General features: G+C 40.8%; 1 long non-coding RNA gene and 1 other non-coding gene across 2 annotated transcripts in view; both read right to left on the reverse strand.

Moving 5' to 3' along the window:
- Nucleotides 1-14,321: 14,321 nt before the first annotated feature.
- LOC147354974 (U6 spliceosomal RNA) lies at nt 14,322-14,424 on the reverse strand. Its single transcript, XR_015144954.1, has one exon. It is a non-coding gene; the product is annotated as a U6 spliceosomal RNA (small nuclear RNA).
- Nucleotides 14,425-15,548: 1,124 nt separating this feature from the next.
- Nucleotides 15,549-21,494, reverse strand: part of LOC147354975 (uncharacterized) — a 30,641-nt gene continuing 24,695 nt past the window's right edge. Inside the window, exons 2-3 of the long non-coding RNA XR_015144118.1 lie at nt 17,964-18,051; nt 15,549-15,874 (exon numbers count right to left, since the gene is read on the reverse strand). This is a non-coding gene — a long non-coding RNA (uncharacterized LOC147354975). The remainder of the gene's footprint in view (nt 15,875-17,963; nt 18,052-21,494) is intronic.

Genomic DNA, 21,494 nt, shown 5'->3' on the forward strand with positions numbered 1-21,494 from the left:
GTGGCCAGCAGGACTTAACACTTGTGTTCCCACAGGAGTAGATATATTTGCATACTTTAAAAGTTGCTACCTGAGAGTCTGGTTTCCAATTAGCTTGAAACTAGGCAGTGACTAAGAACAACCCCTTTGGGACACTGACAGGTCTTGGCACACCATCAATGCCTGGGAGTCTAAAATAGGTTGTGTGGACAATCACAAAAGTTCGGGAGACAAGCAAGAGCTAGTGCAGTGTCGAACAAGAAGGTTCATGTTCCACATGAAGTCATGACTTCAAGACTGAAGAGGTGGCTGTTTTATGTATGTGTGCTAGGTGGCTTCAGTCTTGTTCGACTCCTGCTATACCATGGACTGCAGCCTGCCAGGCTCCTCTGTCCATGGGATTCTTCAGGTAATAGTACTGGAGTGGGTTTCCATGCCCTCTTCCAGGGGATCTTCTTAACCCAGAGATCAAGCCTGTGTCTCCTCCATTGCAGGCAGATTCTTTACCACTGAGCCACCAGTGAAGCCTGGCTATTTTATACAAACTGTTATTTTAAAAATGGATAAAAAAGATCCTACTATATGACACAGAGAATTATATTCAATGTCCTGTGATAACCCATAATGGAAAAGAATATAAAAAAGAATATATGTGTGTGTATATATATGTCTATATATATGTAACTGAATCACTTGACTGTACAGCATAAATACATTATAAATCAACTATACTTCAATTACATTTTAAAAAAGAGTTGGTTTTTACGTATAAGATAAAACAGCCAACACAGAATCAAGAAAAGTGAAGAAATAGAGGAACCTGTTTCAAATGAAAGAACAAGATATAATCTTAAGGGGAAAAATCCTTAATGAAATAGAGTTGTGATTTACCCGATAGTTTTTTAAATTGTTCATAAAGATGCTCACAGAATGTAGAAGAAGAACGTCTGAACACAGTGAGAACTACAGCAAAGAAGTGGAAGAACATAAGAAAGTACCAAACAGAAGTTGATGAGCTGGAATAAATAACTGGACTGAAAAACACATTAGAGGCACTCAACAGTCAACTAGATGAGGCAAAGAAAGACATCGACAGGTCAGTAGAACTCATCCAATCACAGCAGAAAAAAAAAATTTTTAATGAAGGTAGCTTAATATACTTGTGGGATGACATCAAGCAGACCAACATTCACATAATAGAAATACCAGAAGACAAAAGGAGGCAGAAAAACTTACTTAAATAAATAATGACTTCCCAAAAACTTCCCTACGCTGGAGGAAGGGAACAGACATCCAGATTCAAGAAGCCCATAGAGCTGCAAATAAGATGAACCCAAAGAGACCTACACTAAGATATATAACCACAATGTCAAAAGTTAAAGACAAGGAGACAACCTTAAACGCAGAAATAGGAAAACCTTTTACACTCAAGGGAACCCCTATAAGACTATTAGACTTCTCAGTAGACACTGTGTAGGCCAGAAGAAGTGGCACAATATATTCAAAATGCTAAAAAGAAAAAATTATTCAATCAAGAATACTCCACCCAACTAGATTATCATTCAGAGTCGAAGGAGAAATAAACTTTTCCAGACAGAAAAAATTTTAAAGTTCATAACGCTAGACCAGCCTTATCAGTTCAGTCGCTCATTCATGTCCGACTCTTTGTGACCCCATGAACAGGAGCACGCCAGGCCTCCCTGTCCATCACCAACCCCCAGAGTCTACCCAAACCCACGTCCATTGAGTCGGTGATGCCATCCAACCATCTTATCCTCTGTCGTCTCCTTCTCCTACTGCCCTCAATCTTTTCCAGCATCACAGTCTTTTAAAATGAATCAGCTCTTCACATCAGGTGGCCAAAGTATTGGAGTTTCAGCTTCAGCATCAGGCCTTCCAATGAACACCCAGGACTGATCTCCTTTAGGATGGACTGGTTGGATCTCCTTGCAGTCCAAGGGACTCGCAAGAGTCTTCTCCAACACCACAGTTCAAAAGCATCAATTCTTCGGCACTCAGCCTTCTTCACAGTCCAACTCTCACATCCATACATGACTACTGGAAAAACCATAGCCTTGACTAGATGGACTTTCGTTGGCAAAGTAATGTCTCTGCTTATCAATATGCTGTCTAGGTTGGTCATAACTTTCCTTCCAAGGAGTAAAAGTCTTTTCATTTCATGGCTGCAATCACCATCTGCAACAATCTTGGAGCCCAGAAAAATAAAGTCAGCCACTGTTTCCACTGTTTCCCCATCTATTTGCCATGAAGTGATGGGACCAGATGCCACGATCTTCGTTTTCTGAATGTTGAGCTGGAAGCCAACTTTTTCACTCTCCTCTTTCACTTTCATCATGAGGCTCTTTAGTTCCTCTTCATTTTCTGCCATAAGGGTGGTGTCATCTGCATATCTGAGGTTGTTGATATTTCTCCCGGCAATCTTAATTCCAACTTGTGCTTCTTCCAGCCCAGCGTTTCTCATGATGTACTCTGCGTAGAAGTTAAATAAGCAGAGTGACAATATACAGCCTTGACATACTCCTTTCCTGATTTGGAATCAGTCTGTTGTTCCATGTCCAGTTCTAACTGTTGTTTCCTGACCTGCATACAGATTTCTCAGGAGGTAGGTAGGTGTTCTGGTATTCCCATCTCTTTAAGAATTTTCCACAGTCTGTTGTGATCCACACAGTCAAAGGCTTAGGCACAGTCAGTAAAGCAGAAGTAGATGTTTTTATGGAACTCTCTTGCTTTTTCTGTGATCCAAGGGATGTTGGCAATTTGATCTCTGGTTCCTCTGCCTTTTCTAAATCCAGCTTGAACATCTGGAAGTTCTCAGTTCACTTGCTGTTGAAGCCTGTCTTGGAGAATTTTGAGCATTACTATGCTAGTATGGGAGATGAGTGCAATTGTGCAGTAGTTTGAGCATTCTTTGGCATTGCCTTTCTTTGGGATTGGAATGAAAACTGACCTTTTCCAGTCCTGTGGCCACTGCTGAGTTTTCCAAATTTGCTGGCTTATTGAGTCCAGCACTTTCACAGCATCATTTTAGGATCTGAAATAGCTCAACTGAATTCCATCACCTCCACTAGCTTTGTTCGAAGTGATGCTCCCTAAGGCCCACTTGACTTCACATTCCAGGATGTCTGGTTCTAGGTGAGTGATCACCCCATCACGGTCATCTGGGTCATGAAGATCTTTTTTGTATAGTTCTTTTGGTTATTCTTGCCACCTCTTCTTAATATCATCTGCTTCTGTTAGGTCCACACCATTTCTGTCCTTTATTGTGCCCATGTTTGCAGGAAATATTCCCTTTGTATGTCTCATTTTCTTAAAGAGGTCTCTAGTCTTTCCCATTCTGTTGTTTTCCTCTATTTCTTTGCATTGATCACTGAGGAAGGCTTTCTTATCTCTCCTTGCTATTCTTTGAATCTTTGCATTCAAATGGGTATATCTTTCCATTCCTCCTGTGCCTTTCACTTCTTTTCTCAGCTATTTCTAAAGCCTCCTTAAACAACCATTTTGCCTTTTTGCATTTCTTTTTCTTGGGGATGGTCTTGATCACTGCCTCCTGTACAATGTCACAAACCTCTTTCCATATTTCTTCAGGCACTCTATCAGATCTAATCCCTTCAATCTATTTGTCACTTCTACTGTATATCTTAAGGGATTTGATTTAGGTCTTACCTGAATGGTCTAGTGGTTTTCCCTACTTTCTTCAATTTAAGTCTGAATTTGGCAATAAGGAGTTCATGATCTGAGCCACAGTCAGCTCCCGGTCTTGTTTTGGCTGATGGTATAGAGCTTCTCCATCTTTGGCTGCAAAGAATATAATCAATCTGATTTAGGTGTTGACTATCTGGTGATGTCCATGTGTAGAGTCTTCTCTTGTGTTGTTGGAAGAGGGTGTTTGCTATGACCAGTGCATTCTCTTGGCAAAACTCTATTAGCCTTTGCCCTGCTTCATTCCATATTTCAAGGTCAAATTTGCCTGTTACCCCAGGTGTTTCTTGACTTCCTACTTTTGCATTCGAGTCCCCTATAATGAAAAGAACATCTTTTTTGGGTGTTAGTTCTAAAAGGTCTTGTAAGTCTTCATAGAACCGTTCAACTTCAGCTTGTTCAGCGTTACTGGTTGGGGCATACCAGACCACCTGCCCTGCCTCTTGAGAAACCTATATGCAGGTCAGGAAGCAACAGTTAGAACTGGACATGGAACAACAGACTGGTTCCAAATAGGAAAAGGAGTACAGTAGTCAAGGCTGTATATTGTCACCCTGCTTATTTAACTTATATGCAGAGTACATCATGAGAAACACTGGGCTGGATGAAGCAGAAGCTGTAATCAAGACTTCCTGGAGAAATATCAATAACCCCAGATATGCAGATGACACCACCCTTATGGCAGAAAGTGAAGGGGAACTAAAAAGCCTCCTGATGAAAATGAAAGAGGAGAGTGAAAAAGTTGGCTTAAAGCTCAACATTCAGAAAACTAAGATCATGGCATCTATTCCCATCACTTCATGGGAAATAGATGGGGAAACAGTGCAAAGAGTGGCAGACTATTTTTGGGGGCTCCAAAAATCACTGTAGATGGTGATTGCAGCCATGAAATTAAAAGACACTTACTCCTTGGAAGGAAAGTTATGACCAACCTAGATAGCATATTCAAAAGCAGAGACATTACTTTGCCAACTAAAGTCTGTCTAGTCAAGGCTATGGTTTTTCCAGTGGTCATGTATGGATGTGAGAGTTGGACTGTGAAGAAAGCTGAGCACCGAAGAATTGATGCTTTTGAACTGTGGTGTTGGAGAAGACTCTTGAGAGTCCCTTGGACTGCAAGGAGATCCAACCAGTCCATCCTAAAGGAGATCAGTCCTGGGTGTTCATTGGAAGGACTGATGCTGAAGCTGAAACTCCAATACTTTGGCCACCTGATGCAAAGAGTTGACTGATTGGAATAGACCCTGATACTGGGAAGGATTGGGTGTAGGAGTAAAAGGGGATGACAGAGGATGAGATGGCTGGATGGCATCACCAACTTGATGGACATGAGTTTGAGTGAACTCTAGGAGTTGGTGATGGACAGGGAGGCCTGGCGTGCTGTGATTCATGGGGTCGCAGAGAGTCGGACACGACTGAGCAACTGAACCGAACTGAACTGAGTGGTCTAGTGGCTTTCCCCAACTTTCTTCAATTTAAGTCTGAATTTGGCCATAAGGAGTTCGTGATCTGAACCACAGTCAGCTCCCTGTCTATACAACTGACTGCATAGAGCTTCTCCATGTTTGGCTGCAAAGAATATAATCAACCTGATGTCGGTACTGACCATCTGGTGATGTCCTTGTGTAGAGTTGTCTCTTGTGATGTTGGAAGAGGGCGTTTGCTATGACCAGTGCGTTCTCTTGGCAAAACTCTGTTAGCCTTTGCCTGGGTTCCTTTTGTGCTCCAAGGCCAAATTTGCCTGTTACTCCAGATATCTCTTGACTTCCTACTTTTGCATTCCAGTCCCCTATAATGAAAAGGACATCTTTTTTTGGGTGTTATTTCTAGAAGATCTTTTAGGTCTTCATAGAACTGTTCAACTTCAGCTTCTTCAGCATTACTGGTTGGGGCATAGACTTAGATTACTGTGATAATGAATGGTTTGCCTTGGAAACAAACAGAGATCATTCTGTCATTTTTCAGACTGAGTCCAAGTACTGCATTTTGGGCTCTTTTGTTGACTTTGATGGCTACTCCATTTCTTCTCAGGGATTCTTGCCCATAATAGTAGATATAATGGTCATCTCAGTTAAATTCACCCATTCCAGTCCATTTTAGTTCACTGATTCCTAAAATGTTGTTGTTCACTCTTGCCATCTCACAGTTTACCTTGATTCATGGACCTAACATTCCAGGTTTGTTCATCTCCTGTTTGTTCACTCTTGCCATCTCACAGTTTACCTTGATTCATGGACCTAACATTCCAGGTTCCTATGCAATATTGCTCTTTACAGCACTGAACTTTACTTCCATCACCAGTCACATCCACAAATGGGTTTTGTTTTTGCTTTGGCTCCATCTCTTCATTCTTCCTGGAGTTATTTCTCCACTCTTCTCCAGTAGCATATTGGACATGTACCAACCTGGGGAGTTCATCTTTCAGTGTTCTATCTTTTTGCCTTTTCATACTGTTCATGGGGTTCTCAAGGCAAGAATGCTGAAGCAGTTTGCCATTCTCTTCTTCAGCGGATCACGTTTTGTCAGAAATCTCCACCATGACCTGTCTGTCTTGGGTGGCCCAACACGTCATGGCTCATAGTTTCATTGAGCTAGACAAGGCTGTGTTCCATGTGATCAGTTTGATTAGTTTTCTGTGACTGTGGTTTTCATTCTGTCTGCCCTCTGATGGATAAAGATAAGAAGCTTATGGGAGCTTCCTGATGGGAGAGACTGACTGTTGGGGAAACTGGGTCTTGTTCTGATGGGGCCATGCTCAGTAAATCTTTAATCCAATTTTCTATTAATGGGAAGGGTTGTGTTCCCTACCTGTTGCTTGCCCTGAGACCAAACTATGGTGAAGGTGATGAAGATAATGGTGACCTCCTTCCAAAGGTCCCCTGCATGCATTGCCACCCTCAGTGCCCCCGACCCTGCAGCAGGCTGCCCATGCCTTCGCCATAGACTTCTGGACACTCACAGGCACGTCTGGGTCAGTCGCTTGTGGGGTCACTGCTCCTTCCTCCTGGGTCGTGGTGCACATAAGGTTCTGTTTGTGCCCTCCAAGAGCCTGTTTTCCCAGTCCTGTGTGAGTTCTGGCAGCTCTGTGGCAGTCCATGGGGTCACTAAGAGTCGGACACGACTGAGTGACTTCACTTTCACTTTTCACTTTCATGCATTGGAGAAGGAAATGGCAACCCAGTCCAGTGTTTTTGCCTGGAGAATCCCAGGGACGGGGGAGCCTGGTGGGCTGCCGTCTATGGGATCGCACAGAGTCAGACACGACTGAAGCGACTTAGCAGCATGGTGGCATTAATGGTGACCTCCTCCAAGAAGGCTTATGCCACACCCAGGTCTGCTGCACCAAGAGCCCCTGTGGCAGGTCCCTGCTGACCTGTACCTTCACAGGAGACACTCGAAGGCAGGTCTGGCTCAGTTTCTGTGGGGTCTCTGTGTCCTGGTGCACACAAGGTTTTGTTTGAGCCCTCCAAGCATCTCTGACGGGTATGGAGTTTGAGTGTAAACACAATTTTGCCCCTCCTACCATCTTTCTGGGGCTTCTCCTTTGCCCTTGGATGTGAGGTATCCTTTTTTGGTGGCATCCAACCATCTTCTGTCAATGGTTGTTCAGCAGCAAGTTGTAATTCTGGAGTTCTTGAAGGAGAAAATGGGCATATGTCCTTCTACTCTGCCATCTTGATTACAGTAGTCTGGCATTAATCCCAAGATCTGGCTTCACCTGCCAGGGGGAGTGGGCAACACCCCCAGATTCTTTGGGACCCTGACTCTGCATGCCAGTTAGCTAGCGCTACAGTCCCCAAAGCTCTCCAACCAGGCACCTCATGACCAGACCCCTCTAAACAGAGCCAGCACACCTCTTCAGGGAAGGTCCTGGCAATCAACTGGACTAGGGGCCAACCTGAGAAATCTGTATGCAGGTCAGGAAGCAACAGTTCGAACTGGACATAGAACAACAGACTGGTTCCAAATAGGAAAAGGATTACGTCAAGGCTGTATATTGTCACCCTGCTTATTTAACTTATATGCAGAGTACATCATGAGAAACGCTGAGCTGGAGGAAGCACAGCTGGAACCAAGATTGCCGGGAGAAATATCAATAACCTCAGATATGCAGATGACATCACCCTTATGGCAGAAAGTGAAGAAGAACTAAAGAGCCTCTTGATGAAAGTGAAAGAGGAGAGTGAAAAAGTTGGCTTAAACCTCAACATTCAGAAAACAAAGATCATGGCATCCAGTCCCATCAGTTCACGGCAAATAGATGGGGAAACAGTGGAAACAGTGGCTGACTTTATTTTTGGGGGCTCCAAAATCACTGCAGATGGTGATTGCAGCCATGAAATTAAAAGATACTTACTCCTTGGAAGGAAAGTTATGACCAACCTACACAGCATATTAAAAAGCAGAGACATTCCTTTACCAACAAAGGTCCATCTAGTCAAGGCTATGGTTTTTCCAGTGGTCATGTATGGATGTGAGAGTTGGACTATAAAGAAAGCTGAAAGTGAAACTGAAGTGAAAGTGAAGTCGCTCAGTTGTGTCCGACTCTTTGTGACCTGTGGACTGTAGCCCACCAAGCTCCTCCGTCCATGGGATTCTCCAGGCAAGAATACTGGAGTGGGTTGCCATTTCCTTCTCCAAAGCTGAGCACTGAAGAATTGTTGCTTTTGAACTGTGGTGTTGGAGAAGACTCTGGAGGTCCCTTGGACTGCAGGGAGATCCAACCAGTCCATCCTAAAGGAGATCAGTCCTGGGTGTTCATTGGAAGGACTTATGTTGAAGCTGAGACTCTAATACTTTGGCTACCTGATGCGAAGAGCTTATTCATTTGAAAAGACCCTGATGCTGGAAAAGATTGAAGGTGGGAGGAGAAGGGGACGACAGAGGATGAGATGGTTGGATGGCATCACCGACTCGATGGAGATGGGTTTGGGTGGACTCCAGGAGTTGGTGATGGACAGGGAGGCCTGGCATGTGCAGTTCATGGGTCACAAAGAGTCGGACACGATTGAGTGACTGAACTGAAATGAACTGAACTGAGGGGCCAACCAAGCCTATCAGATCACTCACATAATAAGCCCACCACAGCTGAAGGACCCACACAGCTCTCCTAGGGGGAATTCCCAGAGCATATACCCTGGGTGACTAGAAAGGAGAGCACTGCTAGGGTGCATAGGGTGTCTCCTACAGAGGGCCACTTCTCCAAAGTAGAGAAACATAAGTAACTTACCAAATACATAAAAATATCAATGGCAACTTGGACAAAGTGAATCAGCATAGGAATACGTTTCTGATGAAGGAATTCTGGAAGAGAAACTAAGTAAAGACAAGCAACCTATCCAAGAAAGAGTTCAGATTAATGATCATAAAGATGGTCAAAGACTTGGAAGAAGAATGGATGTAGAGAGAAGGTTTGTTTGGTTTTTTTCCTTTAGGGTTTGTTTGTTTGGCTACACCATGCGGACTGTGGGATTTTAGTTCCCCAACAAGGGATTAAATCCAGGCTCTCAGTAACAAGAACACAGAATCCTAATTACTGGATTACCACGGAATTCCCAGGAGATAGGGTTTTTTTAAGAGTTAGAAAATATAAAGAACAACCAAGCAGACATGAACAATACAATAACTAAAATAAAAAATTCATCAGGAGACTAAAATCCACAGAAGAACAAACCAGCAAGCTGGAAGGCAGAATAGTGAAAATCATTGCTGTGGATCAGAAACAAAGAATGAAAAGAAATGGGAACAGTTTAAGAGACCCCTGGGGTAACATCAAGCAAAATAATATTCACATTATAGGGGTCCAAGAAGGAGAAAGCTGTCAAGAACACATCTGAAGACCAAATAGCTGAAAACTTTCATGACACAGGAAAGGAAATAGTCATCCAAATCCAGGAAGCACAGAGTGCCCCATTCAGGATTAATCCTAAAAGAACACACCAAGACACATTGTAATTAAAATGAGAAAAAGAGAAGTTAAAAGCAGCAAGGGAAAAGCAGCAAACAGTATACAAGGGAACTCCCATAAAACTCAGCTTATTTTTTAGCAGAAATTCTGCAGACCAGAAGGGAGTGGCACCATCTATTTAAAGTGATGAAAGGGAAAAACCTACAAGAATACTCTGCCAGCAAGGCTCTGATTCAGACCTGATGAAGAGATTAAAAGCTTTATAGGCATCAAAATTTAGAAGACTTCAGCACCACCAAACCAGCTTTACGACAAACGTTCAAGGAACTTCTCCAGGCGAAAAGAAAAGGCCACAACTAGAAATAAGAAACTACAAAATGAAAAAGTTCACCAGTAAAGCAAACATACAGTAAAGGTAGGAAATCATCCACACACAAGACCAGTAGGAAAATTAAAAGACAAAACGGTAAAATCATCTGTATCAACAAGCACTTAAGGGATACATAAAACAATCAGATATAAAATATGACATCAGAAATAGTAATCATGAGGGGAGTAGAGTGAAAATGCAGGGCTTTTAAATTCATTTGAAATTAAAAGATCAGCAACTTAAAACATTCAGTGTATGTGTATGTATGTGTATATATAAATGTATATATATATGCTGCTGCTGCTGCTAAGTCGCTTCAGTCGTGTCCAACTCTGTGCGACCCCATGGACTGCAGCCCACCAGGCTTCTCCGTCCATGGGACTTTCCAGGCAAGAGTACTGGAGTGGGGTGCCATTGCCTTCTTCCGTATATAAACACACACACACACACACACACACACACATACACATATACAATCATCTCTCTCTCTCAGAGAGAGACTGCTACACAAAAACCTCATGGTAACAGCAAACCAAAAATCTAAAATAGATACACACACAAAAAAACAAGGAAATGTGTCCTTTATAATTAGGGTCAAACATGGCACTTATAGTAATCAAATTACAAGTGAAGAGTTATTGTCTATCCTTCTGAAACTATTCCTGAAAGCTGCAGAGGAAGGAACATCTCCAAACTCATCCTATGAGGTCTCCATCACCCTGATACCAAAATCAGACAAGGATTCCACAGGGAAAGAAAATTATAGGCTAATACCCATGATGAACATAAGTGTACACATTCTCAACAAAACATTAGCAAACCAAATTCAACACCATTATCAAGTGGGATTTATTCTAGTAATTAAAGGATGGTTCAACACTCACAAAATCAATGTGATATACTACATTAACACAATGAAGAATAAAACTCATATAATCATTGATAGATGCAGAAAAGGCATTGTCAGAATTCAATATCTAATGATTAAAAAACTCAACAAAGTGAATTTAGAGGAAACCATACCTCAATATAATAAAGGCTATGTATGACAAGCCCACAGCTAACATTATACTTAATAACAAAAAGCTAAAGTTTTCCCCTAAGATCAGGAATAAGATAAGAATACTCATTCTCACCACTTTTATTCTAGTATTGGAAGTTCTAGCCAGAGCACATAGGCAAGAAAAATAAAAGGTGTACAAATTGGAAAGGAAGAAGTAAAAACTAAAACTGTCATGATCTGGAGATGACAATGTTCATATACATATAACATATGCTTAGCACATATATGTGCTAAATCGTTTCAGTCGTGTCCGACTCTTTGCAACCCTCTCCACTGTAGCCCACCAGGCTCCTCTGTCCATAAGATTCTCCAGGTAAGAATACTGGAGTGGGTCGCCATGCCCTTCTCCAGGGATCTTCTCCACCCAGGGATAAAACCCATATCTCTTATGTCTCCTGCATTGACAGGTGGTTTGTTTACCATTAATGCCACCTGGGAAACCTATACACATATACATATATAAATCCTAAAAACTTTATCACTAAACTGTTAGAATAAGTACAGTAAAGTTGTAGGATATAAAATCAATATACAAAAACTGTTCATTTCTATACACTAATAATGAACTATCAGAGAAATTAAGAAAATAATTATATTTACAACTGAATCAAAAAGAATAAAACACCTAGGAATAAATTTAACTAAGGATGTAAAAGACATTTACACTGGAAACTATAAGATATTGGTGAAAGAAATTGAAGACATAAACAAATGTAAAGATATTCTGTGCTCATGGATTGGAAGAATTCATATCATTAAAATGTCCACACTACCAAAGCAATCTACAGATTCAATGCAATCCCTATCAAAATTCCAGTGGCATTTTTCAGAGAAATAGAATATATAATCCTAAAATTCAAAGGAAACCATAAATGACCCTGAGCAGTCAAAGCAGTCTTGAGGAAGAACAGAAAAGCTGGAGGATCATGCTTTCTGATTTCAAAATATGTTACAAAGCTGTAGTAATCAAAACAGTACAGTATTATTATAAAAACAGACACACATGTCAATGGAACAGAACAGATAGTGCGGAGAAATACACATGCCCACACATATGCATGCTTGCGTGCTGAGTCACTTCAGTCATGTCCAACTTTTTTTTTTTTCCCAACTTTTTACAACTCTACGGACTACAGCCTGCCAGGCTCCTCTGCCCATGGGATTCTCCAGGCAAGAATAATGGAGTGGGTTGCCAAGCCCGCCTAAAGGGATTGAATCTGCATCTCTAATGTCTTCTGCGTTGGCAGGTGGGTTCTTTACCACTAGTACCGCCTGGGAAGCCCACACACACATTCATCTTCAATTGTATACAATGTGAAGAGGACGGCCTCTTCAAGAAATGGTGCTGGGAAAACTGGACAGCCACATGCAAAAGAATGAAACTGGACCACTTTATACCATACCTGGAAATAGCTCAAGCAAAAAATGGATCAAAGACTTGAATGTAAGACCTGAAACCATTAAACTTCCAGAAGAAAACACAGACAGTAAGCTTGTTGACATCAGCTTGCCAATAATTTTGTAGATTTGATCCCCCAAAGCAAAAATAAGCATGTGGGACTATATCAAACTAAAAAACTTAAAAAAAAACTAAAGAACTTCTACACAGCAAAGGAAGCCATCAACAAAATCGAAAGGTAGCTTATAAATGGGAGAAAATAGTTGCAAATCATTCATCTGAGAAGAGGCTAACACCCAAAATTCATAAAGAACTCTTACAACTCAATAGCAAATAAAAAGAAACAACTCTATTAATTAAAAAAATAGGCAAAGGATCTGAATAGACATTTTTCCAAAGATGACTCTCTGATGGCCAACAGGTATATGAAAGAGTGCTCAACATCACTAATTAGAGAAATACAAATTAAAACCACAGTGAGATATCACTGTGCTAGAATGACTGTCAAAAAGAAATAAGTGTTGGAGAGGATGTGGAGAAAAGGGAACGCTTGTGCACTATTGGTGAGAATGTTAAATTGGTTTATCCAATACAGAAAACAATATGGAGCATCCTCAGAAAACTGAAAATTATTTTTAATTAAAATTATTAAAATTCCAGCAATTCCACTTCTAGATATTTATCCAAACAAAATGAAAATAGTAATTCAAAAAGATATATGCCCTTCCTATCCTATGAAATGTCAGCTCCATTTTCCCAGAAGTCTTGTGTTTACAATAAGTCAGTGCTTTCCGTCAGTGTGAAAGTCGTCAACTCTCTTGATTTTGGTGTATGTACTTAATTCAAAGTATCTAAACCTTTGAAGTAATCTGCTCTTTCCTTGTCCCTTCCCCCTCTGACTGTAAAAGTCTCCCATTTTGTTCCTTGGAGCTCATTTCTATTTGCTATTTGGGATGTTGCTTGATTCATGATATGTTGAATAAAGCCAATAAGATCTTTAAAAATTAAAAAAAGTATCTAAACCTGTAGTCTAATCTGTATGCGCTGTCTTAACTGTTAATTGTGTTACTGATGATTTTATCTTACTTGAAGATTGATTCATTTTTCAATTTGATACAAGTAATTTTTTTTCCTTAAAGAATAAGACAGGCAATTCCATGTTCATTGCAGCATCTTACAATAGTCAAGTCATGGAAACAGCCTAAATGTCCATCAACGGATGAATGAATAAAGAAAGTGGTATATATACACAGTGGGGTATTATTCAGCTATAAAAGATGAAATTTTGCTATCTGCAGCAACATTAATGTACCTTACGGGCATTATACTAAGTGAAATAGAGAAAGACAGATGCTGTATGATTCTTATTTATGTGTAGAATATATAAAACAAAACCAAACCAAAACAAAACAAAACCAGAACTCAAAGTTACAGAGAAAAGATTGGGAGTTACTAGAGGTGAGGGTTGGAGGTGGGAGAAACGAGTGAAGGGGTGAAAAGGCACAGACTCCCACTTCTAAAATAAACACATAATGTGTATTTCTAACTGAACTAAAGTTGATTTATAATCTTGTGTTAGTTTCTGGTGCATAGCAAAGTGATTCAGTTACACACACATGTACATTCTTTTTCATACTCTTCCATCACAGCTACTGAATACGGTTCCCTGTGCTACGCACGGTAGGACCCTGTTGTTTTATCCCTCCTACACGAAGAGTTTGCATCTGTTAATCCCAAATTCCCAACCCATTCCTCCCCTACCCCCACTTAGCAACCACAATTCTGTTCTCTGTGAGCCTGTTTCTGTTTCATAAAGTTCATCTGTGTCCTATTTTAGATTCCACATAGAAGTGATATCACATGGTATGTCTTTCTCGTTTTGAAAAATGTGGGACACTTCACAATTTGTGTGTCATTCTTGCACAGAGGTCATGCTGATGTCTATATTGTTCCCATTTTAGTATATATGCTGCTGAAGCAAGCACCAGTCTTTTGTTTAAACACATTCATCTGAAGGGCTGTTTTCTCCTTTCTTCACAGGAGCTACCCATTGTAACTGGTAATAACCTTTTTCTTAAAAATAGAGGAAAAACTAGCATTTTCCAAGTCATCTACCCCTCTTGTTTTTAAATTTGTCTACTGTTACAGTCCTGAGAATGCTTGCCATTTATCTTTTAGATCACTCACAAACTGCATTCTCTTTAGCCCTACTACATACATTTTACACTGGATGTTTTATCCTCAGTTCTAGGCAACCAAATGACGTGGTAAACTCTCAGATACTTAGGAAACCTACTGCCAGTTTCAAGAACTTTCTCTGAGTAGGCAGAGAGAAATTATAATTAAGCTGCTATGTGGAGCTTTTAAAAAGAAAAATTTCAACAGAAAATTATAGCCGCAGTGAACTCTTGATTATTCATAGAATGAAACTGCATGAATAATTGAAATCCACCAGTTATTCTAATACAATCTGCCTTGCTCTTAGTCCATTCAGGTTGCTGCAACAAAATAACCATAGACTGAGGGGCTTAAAACAACAGAAATCTATTTCTCATGGTTCTGGAGGCTGCAAATTTGAGATCAGGGTGAAATAGTAGGGTGTGGGCCTGCTTCTGGGTTGCAGACGCATCATCACATCTCCTGGTGGAGGAGGCAAGAGAGTGCTCCCCGGCCTTTTTTAAGAGTGCTCTCCATTCTCAGGGAGGGGGGTGGGGGTTTCCACCTTCACGAAGTCATGATGCAATCAGCTCTCAAAGGCTCCACTCCTAACAGCATCACGCTAGGAATTAGGTTTCAACGTAAGAATTTTGGAGGGACAAATTCAGACCTTCTGGCCATTAGCCCTTATTTCCTACTTTAATTCCCTCTCCCGTAATTCAAACCTCTGATCATCCAGATTTTGGAAAGGTGACATGACGGTAAAATCCATTGTTGTAGTTAGAAAAAGGATTAATTGTTTACAAATCAAATGCATCCGTATGAATAATTATGGGAATGCTCATTAGAACCCAGCCATATATCCAAATATGTGCATCCTGGGAATTATTCAGTAGCCTTTTTTTTTTTAATTCAGTTGAAAAATAAAAGTAGATATTAGATTGAAACCATGTTCAGAGAAAAGCATTATTTATTTATTTATTTTTTGGTGTACTCTGTGGCATGTGGCATCTAGTTCCCTGACCAGGGATCAAACCCCAGCTTCCTGCATGAGGAGCTCAGAGTCTTAACCACAGGACCACCAGGGAAGTCCCAGAAAAGCATTTTTTTTTAAAGCAATCCTTTTGTTAAACACAAACATCAGTTTGAAAGATGTATTGAAAACTCAAGAATGATGATCAGTAGGAGACACCTGTGCCCAGATAGCATCAGTATAAAACAGTGCTTCACAAGATGCGCGTCCTTCCCTCCCAGAGCAGCATCAGTACCACTGTGAACCTGTTGGAAATGGAAATATTTAGCCCTGGCCTAGAGCTATCCACTAGAAGGTTGTCAGGGCCCACAGTTTGTGGTTTAACAAGCCTGCCAGGTGATTCTGATGCATACCCAGGTGTGAGAACTGCTGGTGTAAAACACAGGGGGAAATAGTTAAAGGGCAATGCTTCATCATACCTAATTTACATTCTTCTAATTCTTAATAGCCATGGGATTTTGCCACCTGCAGTTTAGCTATGATTTTGCAAAGTGAAAACTATAAGATCTAGTGTAAAGAAAGGCATGTATGATGCTCTGCTATCAAAATAACCCTTGATCTAAGCATGTTCTGTTCACTGCTCTGTGTCTCAGTCATCAGGGCTTAATTCCAAGACATAAAAACACGCAACCCTTCTTATCCCTCCCTTCCTCCTCTGCTTCCCCACACCTCCCTCCAGACTTCTCTGTGTCCACAGTCTTTGACAATGGATTTGTTTCAGTTTCCCAGAATTTGTGAAACTATAACTGATGAACAGTGAAATTTCCAAAGCTAAGTAGTTTTTAAAAAAAATAAGGGGCTTTTATCTGTAGCCTGAATATTCAGTTTATTCTGAATATTCTGAATATTCAGAAATCTATAAAGAATTCCATTTTTTCATTCGAGGCTTATTTACAGTTCTTCAGCATATTTGAAATTATTTTTCCTTTTGAATGTGTTTCATGGAGTCAACATATGATGCCTTTAGGAGAAAATAATTGCCATTGTTTATCAAAGAGGCATAAGATATAATTATAAAAATAATAGCATAGTCATCATTAAAGAGCTCTTTAAAAATTTTTAAATCCATGAAGCTGGATTCCCTTCTAACAATCACTAAATATTGGAGAAGGCAATACATTGACTTAGAAACATTGGGATGCATGCTTTTCTCTCCCTTTTCTTAAATCTACAAGCTGTCTTTTATTACAATGAGTAAAGCAAACAAACAGTGATGATCACACAATGAACTGTTGCTTAATTTTGTACTGTTGGAACTCTCTCCAGCACGGTCGTTCTGGTCTTTGTTGCATATTAGAATCACCTGGGGAGCTTTTAAAACTAACAGTGAATGCCCAGGCTGTATTCCAGAACAATTAAATAAAAATCTCTAGGGTGGAAACCAGATATCACTATTTTTTAAAGCTTCTCCACCTAAGTCCAGGGCAGTCAAGGTTGAGAACCACTGTTCAAGTTTATCAAGTCCTTTTTACAGAAAGGATTATATTTAGTGTGACTAACATGAAACATAGGATCTGAGGACATGCATGAGGTTCCTATTTGTGATTATTATCCATTTCTAAATCCTTAGCTCACAACCATTTCACATCACTTCATTCAAAAATCTTCATGGGTTATGAAAAATTAACTCAAAACTGACCCCAAAAAAACCCCATGTGAACATAAGAGCTAAAATACTTTTAAAAAATAGGACGATTGGGATTAGCATATATAGACTATTGATTCTATGTATAAAATAGATAACTAATGAGAACCTACTGTATAGCTCAGGGAACCCTACTTGGTGATCTGTGGTGATCTAAATGGGAAGGAAACATAAAAAAGAGAGGATATATGTGTACATGGGGCTTCCCTGTTGGCTCAGAGAGTAAAGATTCTGCCAGCAATGCAGGAGGCCTGGGTCAGGAAGACCCCCTGGAGAAGGGCATGGCAACCCACTCCAGTACTCTTGCCTGGAGAATCCCATGGACAGAGGAGCCTGGTGGGCTACAGTCCATGGGGTCACAAAGAGTTGGACAGGACTGAGCAACTAACATTAACTAATTATATGTATACATAAAGCTGATTTACTTTGCTGTACAGTAGAAACTAATACAACATTGTAAAGCAACGACAGTCCAATAAAAATTAATTTAAAAAATATGACCAAAGCTTCATGATATTGGATTTGGCAATGATTTCTTGGATATGACACCAAAAGCACAGGGAACAAAGTGAAAATAGACAAGCTGGGCTACAGCAAAATGTAAAACTTCTGTGCATCAAAGGACACAATCAACAGAGTAAAAGGCAACCCACAGGAAATTCCCAGATGGTCCGGGGATTAGGACTCACACTTTCACTGCCGAGGGACCAGGTTCAACTGCTGGTCAGGGAACGAAGAGCCCACGAGTGGCACAATACAGCCCAAACAACAAGCAACCTACAGAATGAGAGAAAATACTTACAAATTATATGCCTGATACAGTGTTAATACCCAGACTATAAAAAGGACTGCTCTATGGAGAAGGAAATGGCAACCCCCTCCAGTACTCTTGCCTGGAGAATCCCATGGACAGAGGAGCCTGGTGGGCTACAGTCCACGGGGTCACAAAGAATTGGACACGACTGAGGGAGCAGCAGGTGCTGGCCAGAGGCCCCAGAGCTTTTGATGGCAGAGCCAGAACTGTGGCTGAGGACTCCCAGCGCCCAGGCCTTTTGATCCTGGCCTCTCTCACTAGACAAGCGTGTGGAAAAGGAAAAACCATTTCCCTGGTGCCAGTGCAGGAGACTCGGGTTCGATCCCTGGTCCAGGAAGACCCCACATGCCTCGAAGCAGCTAAGCCCGTGGGCCTGTGCTCTAGAGCCCGGGGGCCACAGCTACCAAGCCGCGTGCTGCAATTACTGAAGCCCGAGCACCCTAGAGCCTGTGCTCTGCAACAGGAGAAGCCACCACAGTGAGAAGCCCACAGACGCAACCAGAGAGCAGCCCCTGCTCACCACAACTAGAGAAAAGCCCACGCAGCAACGAGGACCTTACACAGCCATAAACAAATAAAATCATTAAAAAAAAAAAAAGAATTGCTCTAACTTAACAACAGAAAAACAACCTGATTATTAAAAAAAATGGGCCAAGAACTTAATTAGACATTTCTCCAAAAAAGATGTTCAAGTGGCCAACAAGCACACGAAAAAGAAGCACACCATCACTAATCATTAGGGAAATGCAAATCAAAACCACGACAAAACACCACCTCACCTCGTTAGGATAGCTACTATAAAAATATTTTTTTAAAGAAAATAACATATTGGCAAGGATGTGGAAAAATTGGAGCATGTGAACTGTTGATAGGAATGTAAAATGGTATGGCTGCTGTGAAAAAGTTTGGTGGTTCCTCAAAAAATTAAAAATCATATGATTTGGCAATCCACATCTGTGTATAGACTCAGAAGAATTGAAAGCAGGCTCTCAAAAAGATATTTGTATGCCTATTGCCACAGGAGCACAGTTCAAAAGCACCAAAAGGTTGGAAGCAACTCAAATATCCATCATCTGATGAATGGATAAACAGACAGGGAAAGGTGCTCATTTATGTTTTGAGTACACAGCAGACTCAAAAGAATATCATTATTAGTATAGTAGTGCTGCAGTATATTAGTATTGTTAATGGACTTCCCAGGTGGCATTAGTGGTTAAGAACCCACTGGCCAATGTGGAAGACTTAAGAGGCTCAGATTCAATTCCTGGGTCAGAAAGATCCCCTAGAGGAGGGTAAAGCAACCCATTGCAGTATTCTTGCCTGGAGAATCCCGTGGACAGAGGAGCCTGGCGGGCCACAGTCCATAGGGTCTCAGAGTCGGACCCGACTGAAGTGACTTAGCACGCATGCACTGTTGTTACTGCTGCTGCTGCTGCTCCTAAGTCGCTTCAGTCGTGTCCAACTCTGTGCGACCCCAGAGACGGCAGCCCAACAGGCAACGAACTGGCTGGAGGTCTCCCCAGCTGCCTTGCCAAACCTTATGTAGCCTGCATTGTAGTCTAGGACGCTTCCATCAACCTGTCTTCCTTCTCTGCCTTACTCACCATCAGGCTGGGCATCATGTCTGACTGCTCTCCCCAGCCTTCCCAGCTCCCTCTCTATCTTCTCTCATAGAAAGAAAACTAAAAAAATAGTCCTTGCATGTTGAGTCCTGCTTCTCGCAGGACCTCACACAATAAATGCATTATTTTGGTCAATGCTTATAAAGACAATCATATCAGGGTCATCTCTCTACCTTATAAATGAGAAAATTGAAGTTTCCAGAGATCAGAAACTCATCAGTGGTGGAATTAGGATTTGAACTCTAGTCTTTCTGACTCTAAAACCAATACTTCAATCAGTACATGAGTAACACAAATAGTAATGTAAATGGTTCCTTTATTTACTAAATATGTGTGTTTTATTTGGAAAGAATGTTCTAAATATAGTAAACTACAGAGACTAGTATAATAAATATCCACATACCTATGGCTCACAATTAACACTTAATAAAACATTTGACCGTCACAGAACACCCAGCCCCAGGCCCATGTCCTTTCTTCTCTCCCCACAGAGACTATTTCATGATTTTGCTGTGTCCTTCCATTTCATGTTTTCAATACTTATAATACATATTTTTGTATTTTAAAAAATATATTGTTTTGTGTATCTCCAAATTTTATATTAATGAATTCATACTTCTGGAAGTCTTCTTTGCAACCTACTTTTTAAACTATAGACTGATCTTTAAAATTGGTTCATGTTACTAGTTCACTCTTCTAAACCAGTGGTTCTCAGCAAGAGGCAATTTTGCCTCCCCAAGGGACATTTGGGGAGATGTTTTTGGTTTTCATAAACATGAGGAAGGAGGAAGAAGAGCTACTGGCATCAGGTGGCTAGAGACCAGGGATGCAGCTAGACATCCTCCAATGCAAGGGGACAATCCATGACGAGGAACTACCTGGTCTAACGCATCACTAATGCCAAGGCTGAGAAACCCTAATCTGAATCAGTGACTCTCAAAGTGTGGTCACAGACCAGCAATGCCAGCATCACCTGGGAACCTGTTCCAACGCAAATTCTAGCACCTCACCTCTCACCTAGTGAGTCAGAAATTTAGAGGGTAGACCCAGCATCTATGGTTTAACAAACCCTCCAGGTGATTCTGATACACTCGAAAGTGAGAAACACTGGTCTACACTATTTAATAGCATTCAGTCGTGTAGAAACACCTCGATTAACTTATCTTGGAGCCACTTCACAATAACGTTCCTGTACTCGTTCTCTGAACTGTAATGGTCCTTTGTCTTCCTACACTGTGCCAGAAAAACATACCCTTTAACAAACTCAAATGGATAATTTAGTAGTAATAAACATCTATTGAATGCTGACCAGATTGCAGCATTATTTTAAATGTTTTTCATCTATTAATTATGCATAAAAACCCAGGAAGTAGGTGCCAGTTTTATCCAATTTCACAGCTGAGAATATAAGAAGTTAAGTAATTTGTTCAAGGTCACACAACAAAGTGGCTGAGCCAGGATTGGAATCCAGTCTGTCCAGGACTACAGCCTTTTTCCTTAATATTACAACTACTCTCAGAAACATACAGGACACTATTCTGGCTTAAGGTTCAGAAACAAGTAAAATGACTCACGCATCCAAATATCTAACAAAAGTTGATGCGAGAATGAGAGAAAAGGGTGCAGAGAAGATGGAATCTAATCTACAGTTGGCATGCTTCCAGCTGTAGAGAATCCTCATCTTATCTAAATACCTCGTAGCACCTGCTCTAGCCATACAGACAGGCATTTTTACTTGTATCACTGAAGTGTGAACCACAACATAAAATTTGGAGGAGGAACCT

The sequence above is a fragment of the Bos grunniens genome, chromosome 17 (genome assembly GCF_055505025.1).
Source record: "Bos grunniens cultivar Pamir isolate PY7600 chromosome 17, Bosgru_T2T1.0, whole genome shotgun sequence".
Lineage (NCBI taxonomy): Eukaryota > Metazoa > Chordata > Mammalia > Artiodactyla > Bovidae > Bos > Bos grunniens.